Below are 23,429 nucleotides of genomic sequence, written 5' to 3'. Positions count from 1 at the left end.
CGCCGGAAACCGGAAGTTGGTTTAACATCTGCTGTCGAGCTGAATCGGGTGAGTGTTTCAGAAGGATCTCAAGTTGTTTCCCTTTACTCTGTATTATGGAGATTTTTGTCTGTGTTGGCTGATGTAATTTTTAGAAGCATCGACGATATTTGAGTGTATAAAACTAATAAAGGCGGGAAACGGCTGATGACCGGGAACGGAAATAGATGTCAATATTTTAGGACGAGAGTAGCAGATGTATAATTGAGGTGATATCTAATTTAACGGCTTGTGAGTTGTTCTTGTAACTTTTACACTGAGATTAAAAGCCTCTAAATATGAGGAAATGAACCCACGACATTCGCATTATTAGCGCGACGTTCTATCAAATTCGCCGCCAGATTCGAAAATTTCCAGACTTTCAACTTTTGACCACCTTTTTCCTTCTGCCCATGAAGAGGGACTGAAGGAATGGGTGAAAATGAATTTCAAGCTCTGTTCAAGTTTGTGTGACTGTTGATACATAGGAATACAAGGGCAAGTTGGAACTACATCGCAACACAACTCCTACCCAACACCCTGCATGATTTATCTCCCCTTCCAATGGCTTTTTTAAAGAGTACTAATAGATGTGATACAAATCTAAGGTACTAAATAAAGTCTTTCTCCTATTGCGGTCAATTACTTGACATGTCTAGACAGTACAATGAGCGCAACACTTTATTTTGTCACGACTGCATGTGCAGAGCATTTTATCCTTCGTGGGGGCGGCCATATGCCACAGAGCAATCATTTCGGCTAGCGCTACGACAGTCGGCATAGACGGTAGACGATCTCAGGTATCAATTTAATCTCACTGGGAGCAAACGGATTCCTTAATAGATAGCCGGAAAATGCTTCAAAGAATACTTTGCTAGATAGCATTAGAGACCTAAAGAAAACCTTTCGCCATAGACATGCGCAGATGTAAAATAATAATAATAATAACTTAAATAAAACACATGCAGACATGTCTTCGTCGGAATGGATCAAAAAATGAGATCACAGCTTGCCAAGACAACATAAAATATGTTTTTCTCCTCCTTATAAAAATTTCTCTTTATGAAACAAAGCAAGTTAATTCCACGAAAAGAAATCACTAGAACTTTGAACACGCTGTAAACACAGTATAGCTAAAATTTCAATTATATATTTACAAAAGTTAACTTGGAGTGACTGAACGACCCCGTTTATTATCTTCCCTGTACATATACCCTCGCTAGAATTAGCTGGTCAAAAGTAGAAGAAATTATGAGAATTATATTTTTAATTTTTCGGCCTATTTTTAACACAAATGGAAATTTCCATTACTTCTCGACACAAATGTGTAAGTAAACATCCTGTTTACACATCTCTTAAGACCTTGACGAAGCTTGATTACATAACACTTAGTGTAATCGAAATTTCAAGAAGACTGCTCCAACAAAATGTCGGTTACATCCTACTCTTTTCATTTACGACACACACAATAGACACAATCTTAAACTCCTGATTTAAGACAAGGAAAGACTGTGCGTCCACCAATGGTTTCAATTTTAAAACTGACCTGAACATTTCAAAAATTTATAATTTTATGAAGAAAACATGAGAAATGAGAAAAATCTACAACTTCTCAACTATTTTCATCACAGATATGACTTATTTATATTTATTTATTATTAATCGCATTTTTACAGAAGAGAGAGAGAGAAAGAGAGAGAGAGAGCGAGAGCTGCCTCCACAAAAGTGCTACCCGTATCTCATTATAAAAAGGTTGTGTTGTTTTTTTTGTGTCTGTTTCTGCCTGTATTTTGATACTGCTAATGACAGTGGTGTCCATGCATTTTTTTTTAGATTTCCTCCTTTCTAAGACTTGGTGAAGGAGATGGGTAACATCTTCCCCCCCCCCCCCCGAGGGCAGTGTCCACCTACAACTTTCAAAAGACTGGCTTGTGACTTTTTCTTTCCTTTAGTAAGACCTAGATCTACATTTCGGAAAAGTCCTAATGACTTGACTCTGGGTTACTTCCCTTGAGGGATAATTTAAAGGTGACGCGTGGGGACAGTCTAATTGCGAGGTGGGGCTCCGGCGGTACCCTTTGTCGTCTGCATCTTTGACAACCCATTGAAACTCCATTGAATACATATACTTATTTATAATGATACCAAAAAAAATATGGCGGCAAGCCATTTTTTTTAAAATTGTTCCTTGTTTTCTTCATTCTTTATATTCAGGAATCGTTTAAAACAGATGCAGACTGATAAGAAGCTACATCCGGTCACGTGATATTACCTCGGCATGTATTTTTTGTCAATTAATATTTTGTAGAGTAAAAAGTAAAGTTCCCCTTCAAGATCTTGCATTTGTTTCTGTGGCCCACGGTTAACGAGGCTGTTATGTGCCAGCACCACTGCCAACCGCCTTTACTTGTCAGGCATCCATTAGAACTGGCTGGACTCAAGAGGCGCCTAAAGATCACAAAACTATAAATCCCAGTCTTCACTTCCTACAGGCCTGTGACTTGGCAAACGAGCTATTGGTCTCCACTGCCCTCAGGCAGGGACGTTGCAGTTAAGTGTTTATGCCATCTATGACGTTGCAGTTAAGTGTTTATGCCATCTATGACGTTGCAGTTAAGTGTTTATGCCATCTATGACGTTGCAGTTAAGTGTTTATGCCATCTATGACGTTGCAGTTAAGTGTTTATGCCATCTATGACGTTGCAGTTAAGTGTTTATGCCATCTATGACGTTGCAGTTAAGTGTTTATGCCATCTATGACGTTGCAGTTAAGTGTTTATGCCATCTATGACGTTGCAGTTAAGTGTTTATGCCATCTATGACGTTGCAGTTAAGTGTTTATGCCATCTATGACGTTGCAGTTAAGTGTTTATGCCATCTATGACGTTGCAGTTAAGTGTTTATGCCATCTATGACGTTGCAGTTAAGTGTTTATGCCATCTATGACGTTGCAGTTAAGTGTTTATGCCATCTATGACGTTGCAGTTAAGTGTTTATGCCATCTATGACGTTTGAGCCCGGGACTACCCTGTTCAGAAGCCCTGTACCACTCAGCCACAGCTCCCCCTTTTGTAGAGTACTGTAACCAGTTTTATCTCTATAGAGTTCACTTTTCAGTTCTAATTCTAATGATGGGTATAAATAAGAATATTATCATGACAATGGTTCTAAAATGTTTATCCGCTTCTGAGATTAGGTACTACTGGCTAACACCTCTTATGGGTCCTACATTTCAGGAGAAAGTTTTTATAAATATGAAAATGTCTTTTTTTCTAGGTACCAAGCGTACAGTTGGCCATGCCAATGTCAGCAGTGGTTTAATTTTGTTTGTTTGTTGACATGTTTCTGCTGCATGTCTGGGATGTTCCTGTAGACTTAAGAGATTATTACATCAAAGCCCAAAACCTCTGACAAGACGGTAGGGGATGGAAGCTGTCAGGGTTAAAACCTTCGACCATTTAGAAGTCAGTTCAAGGTGCATAGCACACGACCATTTGTTTTTTACAATATTGGTCTTCAAACGAGATCATTTTGACCCTAATTTTAGCCCTTGTTTGCACTCCACGTTCTGTATACATTTTAATAATATGAGACTCGTATTTCTTAATTCTATTTTTAATTTTCTAGCTCGTCCATTAATCCGTTTTTTTTTTCTTCTTTTATTCACAAAGCTTATATCAAGTAACTCTGACTGTCTGTCTGGTAAAAAATTTGTACACGTTATTTCTCTCACACCCAAACAGACAGACAGACAGCGTTACTTGATCTTAGCATTGTAAAAAAAATGTAAAACGTATTATTAATTTTACTTTTGAAAATGACGTAAGTCTGAGCTAATAGTTAGAATTGAAAAACGTGTACACGCGTGAACAAAACAGCGTGCAGATTTCTACAGTCAATGGTTTGATTCACGAATACTAACCTTGACCTTGGAACAATTCAATACACAAAATGGACTACAGTGATATGCATATGTAGTTTCAATACAAGTTAGATATTAATAGGTGCTAGCTTCTGGCATCTGTGTGTGAGCGTACTGCCATATTAAGCACTTATGCTACTAGGAACAAAACATCAAAATAACAAACTCTCTTTTGGTCAGCATTGACGAATAGCAATGACGAATATTATAAATTAACAAGGTACCAATCATCTAGTACAAGCAACCACTATTTGACTTACACGATTGAAATTACACTTTGGAATGAGACAGCAGAAGTTGGAGTCAACACTTTATTATTCAAAAGTATACGCGCACTTAACGGAAATGTTATTTCTATTTTCTTTATTCCCTCCCTTGTTTTGACGAAGAGGAAGATAAGTTACATCCCTTCGGGCAGTGCCAACTTTTATCTTTGAAAAGACTCCATTATTATTTAGTTTAAGTCTAAAATCGTTTCCTTTTTTAAAAATGTATATATTTTAAATACTTTTATACAAAGGTTAGAATTATATTTTATTAGTGATTAAAAAAAAACATATCATGAAAAACATAACTACAAAAAACATAAAACAAAACCAAGTCTTTGCGATAGATATTGAGAGAAGTAGAAATGTCACAATGATCCTTAACTTTATTGTTCATTGAGTTACAGTTTGTGACTTACTGATGGTCAGAAATAAATGTAGTGCGCATGCCTGTACCTAAAGAATCAGGCGGAGCAGACGGCAGAAGAAATGTCAGAAAGTTGACGTCTTGTGTGTGAGGGTTTACTTCATGTCTGTAAGAGTTGACGTCTTGTGTGTGAGGGTTTACTTCATGTCTGTAAGAGTTTACTTCATTTTTGTGAGGGTTTACTTCATGTGTTAGAGTTTACTTTACGTGTGTGAGGGTTTACTTCATTTGTCAGAGTTTACTTCATGTGTGTGAGAGTTTACTTCATGTGTGTGAGAGTTTACTTCATGTGTGTGATAGTTTATTTCATGTATGTGAGGGTTAACTTCATGTATGTGAGGGTTTACTTCATATGTGTGATAGTTTATTTCATGTATGTGAAGGTTTACTACATGTATGTCAGAGTTTACTTCATGTGTGTGATAGTTTATTTCATGTATGTCAGAGTTTACTTCATGTATGTGAGAGTTTATTTCATGTGTGTCAGAGTTTACTTCATGTGTGTGAGGGTTTACTTCATGTATGTGAGGGTTTACTTCATGTGTGTGATAGTTTATTTCATGTGTGTCAGAGTTTACTTCATGTATGTGAGGGTTTACTTCATGTGTGTGAGAGTTTACTACATGAGTGAGAGTTGCTTTCATGTGTAAGAGTTTAATTGATGTGTGTGATAGTTTATTTCATATGTGAAAGAGTTTACTTCATATGTATGAGAGTTAACTTCATGTGTGTAAGAGTTTATTTATATGTGTGTGAGAGCTTACGTCATGTGTGTGAGAGTTTATTTCATGTGTGTGAGAGTTTATTTCATATGTGAGAGAGTTTACTTTATGCTGTGAGAAGTAATACGCCTACAAGGCATCAACTGACTGGGTGCCAGAATCACCCTAGTATGCTACCTAACCCAGACATTACGTTCCATACGATGGACACCCCTTTGTATCTGTCCTCATAAATATGTAAAGCTTAATAATGCATTGCAAACTTAATATATAACTGCATGGAATAACGTAACCCAGTGTATGTGAGATGGAATTCGCAAGAGTTCCGAAAAGCCTGAATAGATTTGACCACGAACTAATGAAATAGGTAATGAAAAGACCACCACGTGAATTAATCTCTTTCAATAAACAAAGTTCCTGCATTGCATAATACTCAGAGCGTGTGAAGTGTTCCATTAAGGAAAAAGTTTGGGGAACACTGACCTAACATTCTACAAGCTGCATGAACTCTCAATGTATGCAAACAAAGTAGAAAAACAAAATACTTTAAAAACAATGCGTATATATGGAAAGAACTGCTCATTTACAGCAGTCATCTTTCAGTATTATAAGATTTATGTCTTTTTTTCTAAATCTAGCACAATTAATTACTATTAATTAATTAATTGGTTATTTTTTTATTGATTCGTGTTTTGTTAGGGACAATAAATAATTATGCAAAGTTTTAGCTTGTAGCTACAAGACAAGGTCCAATAAATTGTTTGTAGCTACATCTCAACTCTGTACTGAACAGTAGCCTAGCATCGTGTATCTGCTTTTGTAATGGCTTGGATTTGATTCTCTAACAAGTATACTGTCCTAGTGTTGAATTCACTTGTGTTTAAGAAAAAGAAACTTTTAGATTTGTTTTGGAGACGCTTTATGAAAATCTTAAATTCCTTAATGAAATTCTTGACTGGCAAAGAGGTTAGCAGAACGGGAGACACACGTCACTGAATAGCTGTTACTTCGTGTATGTCGCCAACAATTGACTCTCTAGACATCTTTCATTACGGTGTAAATCTAAGGATCCTTGACCCTGGTAATAGGACATCAGACCTAGACCTAGATCTAGTTATATGGCCCAGACTTGGGTGAAGGACTGTAGTGGTCTTGCGAAACACAAGGCGTGTGAGGACATCGCGTAGCCCATTGATTTTTTTTTTTTTAGATGACGTAGTGCTTCATGAATTATTCAAACAGTTTTTTTTATTATAATTTCGCCCAAAACAAAAACTGAGGAATATTTTTTTTAATTTACCACAAATTCAATCAATATTAAAAATCAATACATAGATAAACAGTCCTAGTGTCCAAACTTAATATCTTCAAAAGGAGTTCATTGTGCTAAACCAATAACTTGATTACAAGTCTAATGTCCAAGATCAATATCTTGATAACCATTCAAATTGTCCTAAGCCAGTATCAATATGTTGATAAAAAGTCAAATTGTCTAAAATAAATATCTGGATAAAAAGTCTAAGTTTCCAAACTGTATCCATAGTTAAGTCATTATCAAACACGAAATCAGTTTTGCCTTTTTTCGCTCAAATACCAAATAGATAACAAGCGGACTTTTTTTCGGTGTGCGAACCGCTTGCTGGGAATTCCTGACCTAATTGAACTGCCCTTCTCTACACTTCGCCCAGTATGGAGATGAGGTTAATTTAGTCAATAAATATGCAGATGTGTCAGCATCTCACAAACATCTCCTGACATCGACTTGCTCAATCCATCAGCCAGCGGTCCACTCAAAGACATCACTCGTATCACTAATGTAGATTGGTTCTTTGACGTAACTTTTGCACAGAAGAATATTTACTAAAACAACAACTAGGTTGAATAAAAAGGCGGAATAAATATTTAGCTCTGGTAACGTGTGAGAGAAATATCATGCAATAGGAAAACATTCATACATATCAATGTTATGGAGAGCATATATTATGAGGTGGGAGCATAGACATAAATAAATATAGACTGGAAAAAGGAAATAACTTCATGTAACTTGAAAACATGTATATCTATTGTATTCGGATTTCCGAATTTTGAAAAATTGCATGATCTTCAGTCTTAGAGATTAAACAAAACTCCTAGACATAAATAAAGTACACAGAAATGCAAGTCACAAATTTTCGTTTCATAAAACTCTATTATCGGCCAGTCTATATTTATTTATGTCTATGGGTGGGAGGGTTTATGAAATATCAGTATATATATACATAGGTTAGTTACGTAATGTATGTAACTCTTCTTAAGAGTGTGTTACCTAATGCACACGCCAGGGTCTCATAAGATATTTGTTTACACATTGTTTCGAGACGCTAAGATAAATTTCCCATAGTCCTTAAAATAGCCGAAAAAAAGTGAGCTTCTTTTATGTTGGAGAAACTAATTTAAGTCCACAACGCAGACGAAGATGGTATTTGGTTTGGTGATAGAGGAACCGGCCATTTTTGGTCATTATTATTTCGATCTCCGTAGATTTCTTTGTCCCTATCTCTCTCCACATAATGCAGTCTAGGGCCACGTCTTCCCAGTAGTCACTATTAATGTCCACTGTCTTAAAATTCTATCTGAGCTAGGTCACGGTCACGGAGGTCGGGGAGACCAATTTTTCTTGTGCAAGCCGCAAGTTGTCCTTAGAAGATGACTCTGGGACTTCGTTCGTCCTCCATATGGAGAACATGACCAAGCCAAAGCAGTTATTTTCGGAAAGTACTCATTACAGAAAGAGTAAAACCAACCTAAAAGTTAGTTAGCATATTCCTGTACTATTGGCAGGTCATCAAGCATGTTAGTGAAGACAATTTCATTTTTAAGTGCAATCAGAGTCTAGACAAATCTCGGCGCTGATTTCGCGGGGAACTCTTGTGAGCGCGTTTGCGTGTCAAACAATAATGATCTGCCCCCTCAGCGTACTTTAGATTGACAGTTCTAAGCTACTTTCACCTTTTGCATTGCATTAAGATTTCAGAATCAATATTGTTATATTCAGTGACTGATGAGATAATAGTGTTAAAACCGCATGTATTTATTTCTGGATTTTGTTTTAGAGAGAAAACTATTCACGTTAGTTTCTGTTGCATTGAAATTTATAGTTATGGTTCAGCTTCTAGAAAAAAATGATTGATTTACCGTTGGCTTTTGCTTTTAGTCGAAGGAAATCTGTTGAGCCTTGTTTATACATTTAGTATATTTGTAACAAGCTCTTCGGGGTTTGCAAAGACCTTCTTTCAGGGAACAGTACCAGAAAAAAGAAGAAGAGGCAGACAGAGAAAGCGATGGGAAGACAACATAAAAGAATGGACGGGCCTGTCATCGAAAGAGGTTCTAACTAAGGCAAAAAACAGTAATGGAGAAAGACGGTTGACAAATCTTTTGTGGTGCCCCAACTGTCCAACAGATAGGTGAAAGTAATAATTATTTACATAATATTTCTTTTCGTAAAACGAAACTTAGAAAGGCGACAAAGAAACAGACTTTATTGAGAACATCTTTAATCTTCACAACCCAACAAACTTTGGTAAAAACATCTTTAATCTTTACAAGCCAACAAACTTTGGTAAGAACATCTTTAATCTTTACAACCCAACAAACTTTGGTAAGAACATCTTTAATCTTTACAACCCAACAAACTTTGGTGAGAACATCTTTAATCTGTACAACCCAAGAGACTTTGGTGAGAACATCTTTAATCTGTACAACCCAACAAACTTTGGTGAGAACATCTTTAATCTGTACAACCCAAGAGACTTTGGTGAGAACATCTTTAATCTTTACAAGCTAACAAACTTTGGTCTTTAACATTTCCAATATCTTTACACGTAAGGTCAAAGTTCACAGTATATGGTCACTTTTTGATACGACTTACATGACTTGCTATTTTAGTCACTTCTTTCATTTGAGAAAATTTTTGTTTTCCCCCGAACAAGGGGAGAATACTATTTTGAGAAAAATGTTTATATAATCAAATTATTTCCGTTCTATGGGCGGAACGAATTGAAATGAATGTAGACTTGTTTTAGCTTTTTAGTAAGATCAAGAGATGACCCAGGTTGAGGTTGAAGCCAAAATTCCGTCTAGAAGAATAGAACGGGTATAAACTGATTACTGTTTTTGGCCAGACATGTAAAAACAGGTTTATTGAATACTAAAGAAAGTCTCTACCATGTAGAGTTTTGCGGACATGGAAATTCAATCATTTAATATTTTGGTTTCTGGTAGACATTAAATATCAATAACCGAATTGTGTGGACATCCAAATGATGTAGGGCGCTGAACTAGGTTCAGTAAATAAAAACTCAACTGCTAATCTGAATGTGTCGAGTTCCGACTGGAATGGTAGTTGGGATAAACATGACATGTAACATAGACAATAGCAGCGCTTAGGTACCAAGGTTACTAAGAGAAGGAGATAAAGAAAATATGGCGAAACATAGGTAGGCCCAGATTGGGATTCGAACCGAGCCGGCGCCATCGCCTAAAAATGATAAGGCACCAAGCTAACATCCACTTTCGATTTCCCGCTCTCCAAAAAAAAATAATTAAAGCGTTCAAACGAGTATGTGGTCCCGTATCACCATCCAGGGTCAAGTGGTTATACCCGACCACCACCCAGAGCCCGCCCACATTCCTATCCATAATAGTCCTCACAGAAGAAAAGAATCTGACTTCAAAAAGGGGAGGGGGGGGGGTGAAGCAATGTTACATCATTGAAACTGCTGGGCAGAGAAAGAGGTGGAGGCTACGAAATGAAATTGTAAGTGTCAAACTTGATTAAATGCCTAACCTAGAGGGAGTAAGAAGGACCAAGAGGGAGAGAGGGAGAGATGGACCAAGAGAGAGAGAGAGACGAGAGGGAGAGGTGGACCAAGAGAGAGAGAGAGATGGACCAAGAGAGAGAGAGGGAGATGGACCACGAGAGAGAGAGATGGACCAAGAGAGAGGGAGAGATAGACCAAATGAGGGAGAAGTGGACCAAGAGAGAGAGAGAGAGGGAGATGGACCAAGAGAGAGGGAGAGATGGACAAAATGAAGGAGAAGTGGACCAAGAGAGAGAGAGAGGGAGATGAACCAAGAGAGAGAGAGGGAGATGGACCAAGAGAGAGAGAGGGAGATGGACCAAGAGAGAGAGAGAGGGAGATGAACCAAGAAAGAGAGAGAGGGAGATGGACCAAGAGAGAGAGAGGGAGATGGACCAAGAGAGAGAGAGGGAGATGGACCAAGAGAGAGAGGGAGATGGACCAAGAGAGAGAGAGGGAGATGAACCAAGAGAGAGAGAGAGAGGGAGATGGACCAAGAGAGAGAGAGGGAGATGGACCAAGAGAGAGAGAGAGGGAGATGGACCAAGAGAGAGAGAGGGAGATGGACCAAGAGAGAGAGAGGGAGATGGACCAAGAGAGAGAGGGAGATGGACCAAGAGAGAGAGAGGGAGATGAACCAAGAGAGAGAGAGAGGGAGATGGACCAAGAGAGAGAGAGGGAGATGGACCAAGAGAGAGAGAGGGAGATTGACCAAGAGAGAGAGAGGGAGATGGACCAAGAGAGAGAGAGGAAGAGGTGGACCAAGAGAGAGAGAGAGATAGACCAAATGAGGGAGAAGTGGACCAAGAGAGAGAGAGAGAGAGGGAGATGGACCAAGAGAGAGGGAGAGATGGACAAAATGAAGGAGAAGTGGACCAAGAGAGAGAGAGAGGGAGATGAACCAAGAGAGAGGGAGAGATGGACAAAATGAAGGAGAAGTGGACCAAGAGAGAGAGAGAGGGAGATGAACCAAGAGAGAGAGAGGGAGATGGACCAAGAGAGAGAGAGGGAGATGGACCAAGAGAGAGAGAGGGAGATGGACCAAGAGAGAGAGAGAGAGGGAGATGGACCAAGAGAGAGAGAGGGAGATGAACCAAGAGAGAGAGAGAGGGAGATGGACCAAGAGAGAGAGAGAGGGAGATGGACCAAGAGAGAGAGAGGGAGATGGACCAAGAGAGAGAGGGAGATGGACCAAAAGAGAGAGAGGGAGAGGTGGGCCATGATTGAGAAAGAGGGGGAGAGGTGGACCAAGAGAGAGAGAGGGAGATGGACCAAGAGAGAGAGAGAGGGAGATGGAACAAGAGAGAGAGGGAGAGGGAGAGGTGGACCAAGAGAGAGAGAGGGAGATGGACCAAGAGAGAGAGAGGAAGAGGTGGACCAAGAGAGAGAGAGGGAGATGAACCAAGAGAGAGAGAGGGAGATGGACCAAGAGAGAGAGAGGGAGATGGACCAAGAGAGAGAGAGGGAGATGGACCAAGAGAGAGAGGGAGATGGACCAAGAGAGAGAGAGGGAGATGAACCAAGAGAGAGAGAGAGGGAGATGGACCAAGAGAGAGAGAGGGAGATGGACCAAGAGAGAGAGAGGGAGATTGACCAAGAGAGAGAGAGGGAGATGGACCAAGAGAGAGAGAGGAAGAGGTGGACCAAGAGAGAGAGAGAGAGAGAGAGTGAGAGGTGGACCAAGAGAGAGAGAGAGGGAGATGGACCAAGAGGTAGAGAGGGAGAGATGGACAAAGAGAGAGAGAGGGAGAGGTTGACCATGAGAGAGAGAGAGGGAGAGGTTGACCATGAGAGAGAGAGAGAGGGAGAGGTGGACCATGATAGAGAGAGAGGGGGGAGGTGGACAAAGAGAGAGAGCGAGGGAGAGGTTGACCAAGAGAGAGAGAGAGGGAGAGGTGGACCAAGATAGAGTGAGAGGAGGAGAGGTGGACCAAGAGAGAGAGGGGGAGAGGTTGACCAAGAGAGAGAGAGAGGGGGGGAGAGGTGGACCAAGAGAGAGAGAGGGGGAGATGGACCAAGAGAGAGAGAGGGAGAGGTTGATCAAGAGAGAGAGGGGGAGAGGTGGACCAAGAGAGAGAGAGGGAGAGGTAGACCAAGAGAGAGAGGGGGAGAGGGGGACCAAGAGAGAGAGAGGGAGTGGTGGACCAAGAGAGAGGGAGAGGTGGACCAAGAGAGAGAGAGAGAGGGAGAGGTGGACCAAGAGAGAGGGAGAGGTGGACCAAGAGAGAGAGAGAGAGGGAGAGGTGGACCAAGAGAGAGGGAGAGGTGGACCAAGAGAGAGAGAGGGAGAGGTGGACCAAGAGAGAGGGAGAGGTGGACCAAGAGAGAGAGAGAGTGAGAGGTGGACCAAGAGAGAGAGAGAGCAAGAAACGTGGAAGAAAAAAGAAAGCCACAACGAAAGGGAAAACAAATGAAAAAAAAAACATTGAAAGATAAAGAGAGCGATGAAAGAGATAAAAGAGATATAATGAAAATAAAGCGAGAGAGAGAGCGAGAAAGGGGAAGAGATGTGAGATTTTACAAATGTCGTTTTGTATAGAGCAGGGGTGTGCAAATAACGTCCCTCGGGCCACATGCGGCCCGCCAGAGTGTTTTATGTGGCAGCGAATACCTTCAGAATTCAGGTGTGCCAATAGATTAAACATATAATAAAGGGAAAAAATTAAATTAAATAATTTTAAATATCTTCTTATCACTTGTGATGAAGAGGCTACAGAAACATTGTTTAAAGCAAATGAAGAATATGCTTATTGGCAATATTTCGAAACATCCAAAGACACAAACTCAGGCCAGTATTTATTCAATGCTATGAAGTATTGGGTTGAAAGTGTTAGGTTGCCTTGGAACAAGATGGCAAGTGTAACAACTGATGGAGCCCGTGCTTTGATCTCAGCTATCAAACGTATAAGAGCTAGGGGTCTTATCCAAAGGCAGCTCTGTGACAAGTCAAAAACTCGCTGTCAGAGTCACTCAAATTTATCACAGCATTAATTATTATTTTTCATTATTTATTTATTTTATTTTGATTATTTCACCATCCTACCCCTAAATTCTCCACCCGCCCCACCTTTTCCTCTATACCAGGCTAGACTTAGTCCACCACCTTGGAGAAAACTAGGCCAGTCCTTTCATTTATCTGCCCTTGATCGGGGAAAGATAATCACACTATCTCCTTTGTCTTATCCGCCGGATGTCTGACTGACGGTCGCGGTTGACACCACCTTGGTTTGAATGCAAGCTAATCCTTCGCCCCCCCCCTTCTCTCACGTCTCTCTTTGATCTAAGAGATTACCCTGGTCAACACACCGCGTGATATTCCAAGGTGCGGCTCCCACCTCGAGTCAAATCCACCCACGTGTAAGATAAATCTTAGCCTAGGGCATTTCCTGTGTCCGCCCGCACTTTCCAGGCTTATATAAAGTAAACCAACTCAAGCCAGACCCTTTTTCATTTCTCATTCGAGCTGAGCTATCGAGTCTGGACTATATCACTTATTCTCTCTCCTAGAGGAATACCTGGTGGTAAGCCGAACTTAATCACAAGTTCCATCTTAATTACTTTTGTGCTATTTCCATTGGATATCATCATGTGTATTTTGCTTAGTTCATTTATATTTAATTAGTGCATTGTATATTTCTCACTGGCGTAAGTAGAAAACATAAACATGTGCTATGTATATATTTTAGTATTGCATTAATCTATTAATGCTACGTTGCTCAATTGATCATTGATGCAACCATGTATATATTTGTACACCTTATTTTATTTCCTTTATCTCGGTTGATCGCCTTGATGATTTTACTATCGCACTAATACTGCGCTTAGAAAGGAGATATGAGTTATCTTCCCTGTATTGAATTATCTCCCCTTTACTCATTTTACCCTAATGAGAGTTGCGCCGCTTGAACGGACACACCATTCAAGCGCGCTCCATTGTTCTCGACCCACGGTCATATGTAAACAATCATCTGGGTCGCTGACCACCGCCCAATTCAACCCCCCCCCTTTTCTTTCTCTATCCACCTGTGTTGTTTATTTGAGATTATTATTTCCCCTTCTATGTACATTTTTGTATTATTATTTCCCCTTTTATGTACATTTCTATATTGCTACTATCTGCCATCTATTTTCCCAAATCCTATTTGTCATCATCTCCTCATTGTGCTCTAAAGCAATTTCACCAATCTGACGAATGCACCTCAGTCGAGGGCATCGATAAGATGCATGAGAGACATGTCCTAACTTGTCTTTATTTATCCGCAGCCTCCCTCAGGTGTCTGCCTTTTATCTATTGGATTAATCATCTATTGCCTATTTACCTGCCTATTTATTTATTGGATCAACGATCTATTTACCTGCATCTGTGCTTAGTGCTATTCAGCACTGCACTTGCCTACTGAGATCTACTCAACTCTACCACTTGGCGCTATCGGCATTGCCCGCCTATTCGACAGCCCACCTGTCAAGCTATTAGGTGCGACGTCCCTATGGACTCAGGTCTGTGTGAGACGTCATAGCTACGCCAACCCTCTGCAACTCACTGGACATATCCTGTCAACTACGATGCCCACGGCAGATCCGCTCTGCCCGCAGTAACCTTGTGCCCACGGTAGCCGGCCACCCGCCCTACTGTGCCCACTACAGATATTAGATTTTGGGGATTGAGACTCCACAAGAACTATATCACCGGCGTCCCTCTATCCGCTAGAGCGCCATCTCCAGCTGCAGAACCTCAAGCCAGGACACAGCCAGCTGCGACATCAACAGGACAACCAGCTAAGTCAGAGGACAAAGTGACATACTCTTATTAGGTGCAAGAGTGATGATTAAACATAGTATTCACTAGAGATAGATGCGAACCCTCCCCCTTTTATTCTTATATGTATATTTATGTAAATAAATATTCTTCATTTTAAACTTTTGTATCTATCTTTCATTGCTTTGTCTCGTTGCGTGTCTGCTCCCGATTCATATGCTGATAAGTGGGGGTGTGATAGCTTTAAAAATAATCATCCCCTAGACATAAAACGAGCCAAACACACGTCACATTTCCCCACCTGTCACAAGCTCCGAGAAGTACTTGAAGATGTGGAAACAAAACATTCCGATGTTTGGTACCACAGTAGGGTCAGCTGGGTTAGCATGGGCAAGGTATTGAGAAGAGTATGTGATCTCTAGGAAAAAAATGATTTTGAGGGTGAAGTTGGATGGGAACCTGGTCTAACTGATGTCATATAATGATTATCTAATTGATCTAATTGTTTTGTAAAGGGTCAATCTCTTATTCCACAAGAAAAAAACATTTCCGTAAAAAAATAAAAAATAAAATTTCCTTTTCTTCAATAGCCACAGTACTGCACTTCCGTACACGCGATAATATGAAAAACTACTTATTAATTGTTGTTTTAAATTATGTAACTTATAGCCATACTTAATAGATTTTTTCTCTTTATAAAAAGTAAAAAAAAAATTGTGTGTAAATGTAGTAGTTAGTTTGATAGAACTAGCGATACAAATGTAAAAAAAAAAAAAATCTTTACAAAACATCTAAAGCAATTTACATAAATGTGTTAAAAATATGGTAAATAGCTACCTCCCATACTAGAGAGCCTCCCGTACTTGTTACTATTAATAGTGAATAGTTGTAAAAGTGGTGTATTTATGTGAAAAAAAAAACTGCTTGCATAAGTGATTTAAAAAATTAGATTTTTCGCTTTCAGAAAAGAAAAAAGCCGTTACATCAGAACTTTGAATGGTCTAAAATATTGTGATGTCGGATTTTCATTTTCTTTCTTAGTTTACGAGATCTAAATAGGCGGACGGACTGACAGACATTCCACATAAAACTAATAGCTTCTAATCCCCTTTCGGGGCGCTAATAACCAAATGTAAGAACAACTCGATGCTGACAGATTGTAACTAGACAGCAGTCACAGGGATAACACCTAGTTAGTTTCACCACAGTTCCGGGATCTAATGCACGAGTGTAAACAGTTAAATACTTTACAATAAATACAATAGTACAACCGAATTGTTGTGATAAATTGTTGTGATATAGAAAGCAATAACAACATTAAAAAAAAATTCGTAAAAATTAGTTTCAGAAATCACTACATCTTGTTGAAATTCCTCAATTGTGTAAAAAAAAATGTAAAAGAATACAGTATATATGTAAATTAAAAGTCAGGTAGCATATTTTCGAAGTTATAGATACTTATATATATATATTTGCCCCCCCCCCCATTCCTAATTTTTTTTAATGCTGCCCTCGATAGAAAAGATTGCCCACCCTGGTATAGAGTATCATTCATACTATGGCATGCTCAGTGCGTAATGGTCCTATCTTTTTTTTTTGTGGACATGTGGGGTAAGGAAGTATCTCACACATACAAACATATCTTAGCTCGGGGATCAAACTCAAACCCCAAGCGTTTTAAGCCAGTCAGCCATACAAAATAAAATTTTTAAAAAACTTTTTGCTCTTGGCATAGTTAATTTGTATGCACCACTCAATCTAAGTCAATGCATTATTGAAGTTCTTGCCCTTGTTATGGAGTGTGTGTGTGTGTGTTTCTATGGTGACGGTGTGAAGAGGCTAGCGATTGGTTGGTGGCTATGTAGTGTGAATAATGCAAGATAAGCGGAATTGTCGTCAGCTGTCATGGTAGGCTACAGACTGCTTCAGAATGCCAGAGTGAAAAGACGTCTTTTTGTAATGAGTTACGTTTTGTTCTAAATATCATTTTATATTATTACTAAAGTCTACTTCATCTATTTCATTTCAAGTTAAATTTCTCTGTATTGTAATAAAAGTTATATGTAATATTGTTCACAAAAGAAGCTGTTCCAGTTATTTCAAGTTTTTAAACTATAATACACCTACAGCGGTTTAGTTGTTTACCAGCAGTTTGGTGCTACACGCCAACGACCGTTCACAACACCACTCAACAACAAAGTTTGCAAGCATGGGAAGCCATTGCGCTCCATTGAGAATCCTAAACCAATCCAACCCATCAGAAAGAAAAACATGCCGTCAGAAGATCAACCAGCTCATCCAGTGACTAAAAAGAGATTCTGACTATTAGACAGACCAACTAGAAAGTGGCATCCGTAGACATACGATCCAGGTATTCAGGAAAGAGAGACATTCAGCTGGTCATCCACGAGACATGAAATCAATACTACTGTCACAGATCACATTATAGAATTGTGTGTACATTTCTCATTTGAAAGAAATATAAGCCCTCGACATGAGTCTCGGGATTTAATCCTCAAATTTAGACACTTGACATCCAAGTCAGGATTTACCCAAGGGACGTAATTAGTATGTTTGAAATCTATTGGTTGATTTGAATTTAAACAAAGACATTTTTGAAAAGAGTTAGCGCCAGAGAATTGGCGGTAGTAAGAAGTAAAAGTCAGTCGATAAAATAATGTCCTTATAGTCAGTCACGTTTTCTAGAGCTCTGTTTGAAAAGCCTTTGTAATATGTTCCATGCTCATTGATTTGTAATTTGTACATAAACTGTACTTACGTTGTATTTAATAAAGTTCCAGAGTTTTGTTTTATCAAAGAATCGTTAATTTGTGAGTCTAGATCGTCAATTTTGTTAACTATTGAATTCAAGTAAAATCCCCGGCATAACAACACATCGTAACATCGTGCATGTTGTTACATCTGGCACAAGTGTTGTTACATATGGCACTCTCCGACAAATAAAAGTTCATGGACAACTTTTAACGAAATTTATTCAAGATCTAGGACCAATTTCTAAACTCTTCAAAGGAACTTCATTCTTATTTAACGGAGGACAGAATTTCTGTGTTTAACAGGTCAGTTGGTTATCGATAATTCTTTTATAAAGATTTTCGTTAGAGTTACGTCTAACTCACGAAATCTATTATTATATGTAATTGGCAAAAGGAATAAGACCAATATACATAATAACTGGCAATATAAAAGACCAGTAAAGCAAATAACTGGCAATATAAAAGACCAGTAAATCAAATAACTGGCATTATAAAAAAAGACCAGTAAAGCAAATAACTGGCATTATAAAGACCAGTAAATAATCATATGTGCAGCACAAAGTAAACAGAAGACCAGATTTAACCAACTGTTAAACCAGTAAAAAAGTACATCGGCTCAATAGATCTATATATTCAATCATACGACTCCAGTAACTACAAGTCTACTGTCAAGAATTTATAGGCAAATTGAGGCTTCAAGAACTTTTTCATTATATTATTATTACATCTGAGATAAAGCCAAAATCCAGATATTGAACATTTTGCTCCAATACAAGAAACTAACAAAAAAATTAAATACGGCTTCCGGCTCTAGAACACAACGACTCCAGTAGTACTTCTACTGTAAAACAAAGTTATACTTCATAGCCAGTTACGGCATAACTAACATTGATTTGTTATATTCAAAACATTACTATAATTCTACACTCCAAGTTGGTATATTTTTCAACATGTCTCCAAAGACAAGAACACAAAGATGGTTAGAATTATTTGACATAGCTAAAGAAAAACAAGTACCTAAACCAGAAGAATGGGTTCATCGACAGGAAGAAAAAGAATATCAAGCAAAAGTACATTGTAACATGACTTCAACAACAGACATAATAGGTGAAGCCATAGCTTTAGCAGAAAAACTCAACATTCCTTCACATGAACGAGAAAGATGGTTTGATAATAAATTAGCTGAGTTCGACAGAGAAAACGACAGAAAACGGCAAGAAGAACTAAAACGAGAATTATTAAAATTGAAAAATACCGAATTCAAAGCTGAACAAAAGAATGATGCAACATTAACAAGAATATACCAGAAAACTCAATTAGGAAAGCGTACAGCATATCTCGAAGATGGATTTCTCAAGAAGTATATTATCCGCAAGTACAATGTAATTGAACAAATATATGTACCACAGAAGTACAGACAACAAATAATCAAAGCCAAGCATGAGTTTTATGAAACCATACATATGAGTGTAACAAGTACTAAGAAGAGAATTGCCAAAGAATATTATTGGCCTAGCCTGACCAAAGATGTCAAGAAATACATTAATAATTGTTCACATTGTCAACATGATTATTGTGAGAAGAAACAAACTCAAAAGAAAAGCAACATAACTAAAACAAAGAATGAACCAGACTACAAAGCCAGAATTGACAACAATGAATCTATGCATCATGACTCAAGTAAATCTACAGGGACATCACTGCCTACTACATGTCCATCCCTACCCACTACATGTCCATCCCTACCTGACAATATAAGCCCATCCCTGCCTAGTACTTTCCCATCCCTAACCACTGATGATGACTTCATACATCAAGATTTGAACAAGACATCTGCATCATTATCTACCAATACTATGATATGCATTGAACATTTTTGCTACAATCAAGACAAGTCTCATGAACCAGAAGCAGATACTTATGTTCAATCAACTTTGGCTATACCAGACAAAAGAAAAACTATGCAACTTGACTCTAACACTCATACAAGTATTCCTCATTTGAAAGAATGTGAGTCAACTCAAGAAGCCATTACAACCAAGAACATTGAAAGTCAAAGAATATTACATGAACACATGAAATCAAGATATTTTGCTCAAGGAGATCAAGTCAAATTACTGTTACCAGATTTCAGTAACAAACTGTTTTACAAATGGCAAGGTCCATTTACCATCACCAGAAAGATTTCCAACCTGCTTTATGAAATCAATGTCAACAAGTTTACCAGAGTATTTCATGTTCATATGTTTGAACATTACCATGAAACAGATAATGAAGACATCAAAGCAGAAGTTGAACATTTTACAAGCTTAGCAACTATTCCTGAGGAAGAAGAAACATCATCAACACCCATTCCTGAGATAGATGTTTCATTACCGTCATCAAATAACATTGACATTCCCAAGGTCATCACTCTGAATGACATAGCAGCAGCAAATCAAAGTGACATTCCAAAGGTCATCACTCTGGATGACATAGCACTACAGCGAGTGAAGGACACTAAAGTGTTCACAGACCATGCAGATTTCTTTACCGGTGTTTCTGAGACATTTCCAGTACTGCAATTTGAAAGAAACTCAGAAAGCAATAACATTGACAACACCAAGTTTCATCCTCCGTCCACTCAAAGGGCAACTTTTCTTCAGAAAGGAACAAATGAACTTCTTCAACATTGCTGTATCGACCGATTGAACTCAGACATGTTCAGTCATTGCTCTATTGAACATTATAACGCAAAGCATTCTGCTACCATTGTTCTACAGCGTCAAAGTTCATCAACCAGAAAATTGAGTTTTGGTTTCGGACAATTCTTATTTTCACCAAACTCAAACGCGGTTCAATCAGACATTATCTGTGAGATCATTATGACATGGAGACAACAGCTTCATAAACTGAAAGACCTTTTCTTCAAATTTAGAAAACGCACATGCACATCCATGTCGGCAATTCAGAAGGGTTCCGAACTTTACATTTCTACTCTACATATGTACTATAGCATATTTAGTGCCACTTGATCCATTATCATTCATACTCGTCAAGGAAGAACAGTATTCAGTTGTACTTAATCAATTAATTTGTCTACTCATTTTTTCCACAGGAGTTCTATATCAGATGTTGTATTTATTTCAGCACCAAGCAACCCACTGAGGAAAGTCACTCATTCAAGATACTTTGTTTATTATGTTTCAGCATCTTTGCATATGACATGCATCAGACATTTTAATTTTTAAATCATGAGCATTTTATTTCAGGTATATTATTGCATATATCCTATTATAATAGTACAGATACATGACAGACAATTGGAATTTTTCATTGCTTCACACATGTTGAGATTTATATCACATTGAGTATTATTATTCAGAAGATTGTCATGTACTATCACAATTATTTTTTCTATGTCAATTGTTCATATGCAATATATTTTTCCATGTACACATTTCCACATTAGTACTAACCAAATGAGTTGTAGTATCATAACAATTTTTTGTGTATTATACGCATTTCTATTACCATACAAATGCTAAATGGAGAAGGGGGTAATATGTCACAGATCACATTATAGAATTGTGTGTACATTTCTCATTTGAAAGAAATATAAGCCCTCGACATGAGTCTCGGGATTTAATCCTCAAATTTAGACACTTGACATCCAAGTCAGGATTTACCCAAGGGACGTAATTAGTATGTTTGAAATCTATTGGTTGATTTGAATTTAAACAAAGACATTTTTGAAAAGAGTTAGCGCCAGAGAATTGGCGGTAGTAAGAAGTAAAAGTCAGTCGATAAAATAATGTCCTTATAGTCAGTCACGTTTTCTAGAGCTCTGTTTGAAAAGCCTTTGTAATATGTTCCATGCTCATTGATTTGTAATTTGTACATAAACTGTACTTACGTTGTATTTAATAAAGTTCCAGAGTTTTGTTTTATCAAAGAATCGTTAATTTGTGAGTCTAGATCGTCAATTTTGTTAACTATTGAATTCAAGTAAAATCCCCGGCATAACAACACATCGTAACATCGTGCATGTTGTTACATCTGGCACAAGTGTTGTTACAACTACAATACCACTCGTCTATACACTCCAACAATGATGTGACAATCTGACCGGGGCTCTCACATCGACCGACCAACTCCACGGTATGTCTGACAGACATGATTTATTTACCTTGAACGACAAAAACTTAAGTGGCTTATGTTATGTGTCCTGTCAGTCGCATGAATTATGGAAGCACGTTATGATCATATGAGAGCATTTCATAATCTCCTCAAACGTATATACATATTAAAACATATATATATATATATATATATATATATATATATATATATATATATATATATATATATATATATAGAGAGAGAGAGAGAGAGAGAGAGATAGATAGATAGATAGATAGATAGATAGATAGATAGATAGAGATAGAGATAGAGATATATACATAAGGCTTGCCATGAGTCCGAAGAGTAAAGAGGAGTGCAGAATTCCACGTGGTTACGCTCTAGGTAAAGTATAGTACCCCTTTCAGACCTTGCAATCTATAGAGCAGACGATGTAAAGGTTTCTGTGGCCCACGGTTAACGAGAGTGTCATGTTGCCAGCACAATGACTAACCGACATCAGGTTCCCAAACTAATGTCAGGTACCCACCAGAGTTGGGTGGACTCAGAGGCATCCTGAAAATTGCGAAATTCAAAATCCCAGTCTTAACCGTTAACCGAGATTCGAACCCGAGATCCATAGATTTAGAAGCCAAGCGCTTTACCACTTAGACCCATGCCCACATCAGTCCTAGCTGTGATCTTCAAATTTTTTCCTCATTCGACGCAGACAAAACCGTCAAACATAATCCATTTTGAGAAATATATCAATAAATAGAACTGTAGTTTGGCTGCAACACCAGTGGCGTCGCTTAGAGGTGCTTAGAGTTTGCTGACGTAAAGTGTTACACATCGGGGTGTCTTGAGAAGTGACGTTATCTACATACACAAATACATCCCTGCTAATCGATTAATGTGTTTAGAGTTTATTAGAAAAATGTTGTTGTTTTTTTTTGGTGTAGAAGTAATTGGGAATGGGGATGATATAGTAAGCTTAACGGGTGTCACCACTGGCGGATGCGGGGGAGGGCCGGTAGGGGTGATAAGAGCTGGGCGCCCAAAGATTCCAGTCTTCGCCAGGATTCGAACCCGGCTCGGAAACCAAGCGCCTTATCTTTATTATTATTACTATTTATTACTTATTGATTATTTATTACTTATTGATTATTTATTACTTATTGATTATTTATTACTTATTGATTATTATTACGTAACCAATTTTATATTATATCGCCCCACATCAGTACGTTTCGGTTGTAATCACAGTTAGTGAAGAAAATATATACATATATTTAAATAAAATATTGTTATTATTGATATTTGACCCCTTTGAATTTAATGTCGCGCCGCACTCAAATTCTAATTATTAATAAATATAACAAGAAAGAGGGGGGTCGGTACCAGGATAGACTGTGGGAGGGGTGGTAGATGCTTCCCTCCCCCCTCCCCGACAGTTTACCAACAGACTTTTAATCTTTTTTTTTGGTTTGTGGGGGGGGGGGGGTGTATTTCAGTGCAGAAGTTACACAATTGGAGGCGCTGTGGCTGAGCGGTAAAGCGCTTGGCTTCTAAACCTAGACTGCGATTTTTTATTTCGGGATA

At 38.4% G+C, this 23,429-nt stretch overlaps 1 protein-coding gene across 1 annotated transcript in view; it reads right to left on the bottom strand.

Annotated features, from left to right (window-relative positions):
- LOC106063629 (pineal opsin-like) overlaps nucleotides 1-23,429 on the bottom strand; it is a 110,036-nt gene that overhangs the window by 48,034 nt on the left and 38,573 nt on the right. The window lies entirely within an intron of this gene.

The sequence above is a fragment of the Biomphalaria glabrata genome, chromosome 12 (assembly GCF_947242115.1).
Source record: "Biomphalaria glabrata chromosome 12, xgBioGlab47.1, whole genome shotgun sequence".
NCBI lineage: Eukaryota > Metazoa > Mollusca > Gastropoda > Planorbidae > Biomphalaria > Biomphalaria glabrata.
This window is presented reverse-complemented; position numbering and strand designations above follow the sequence as displayed.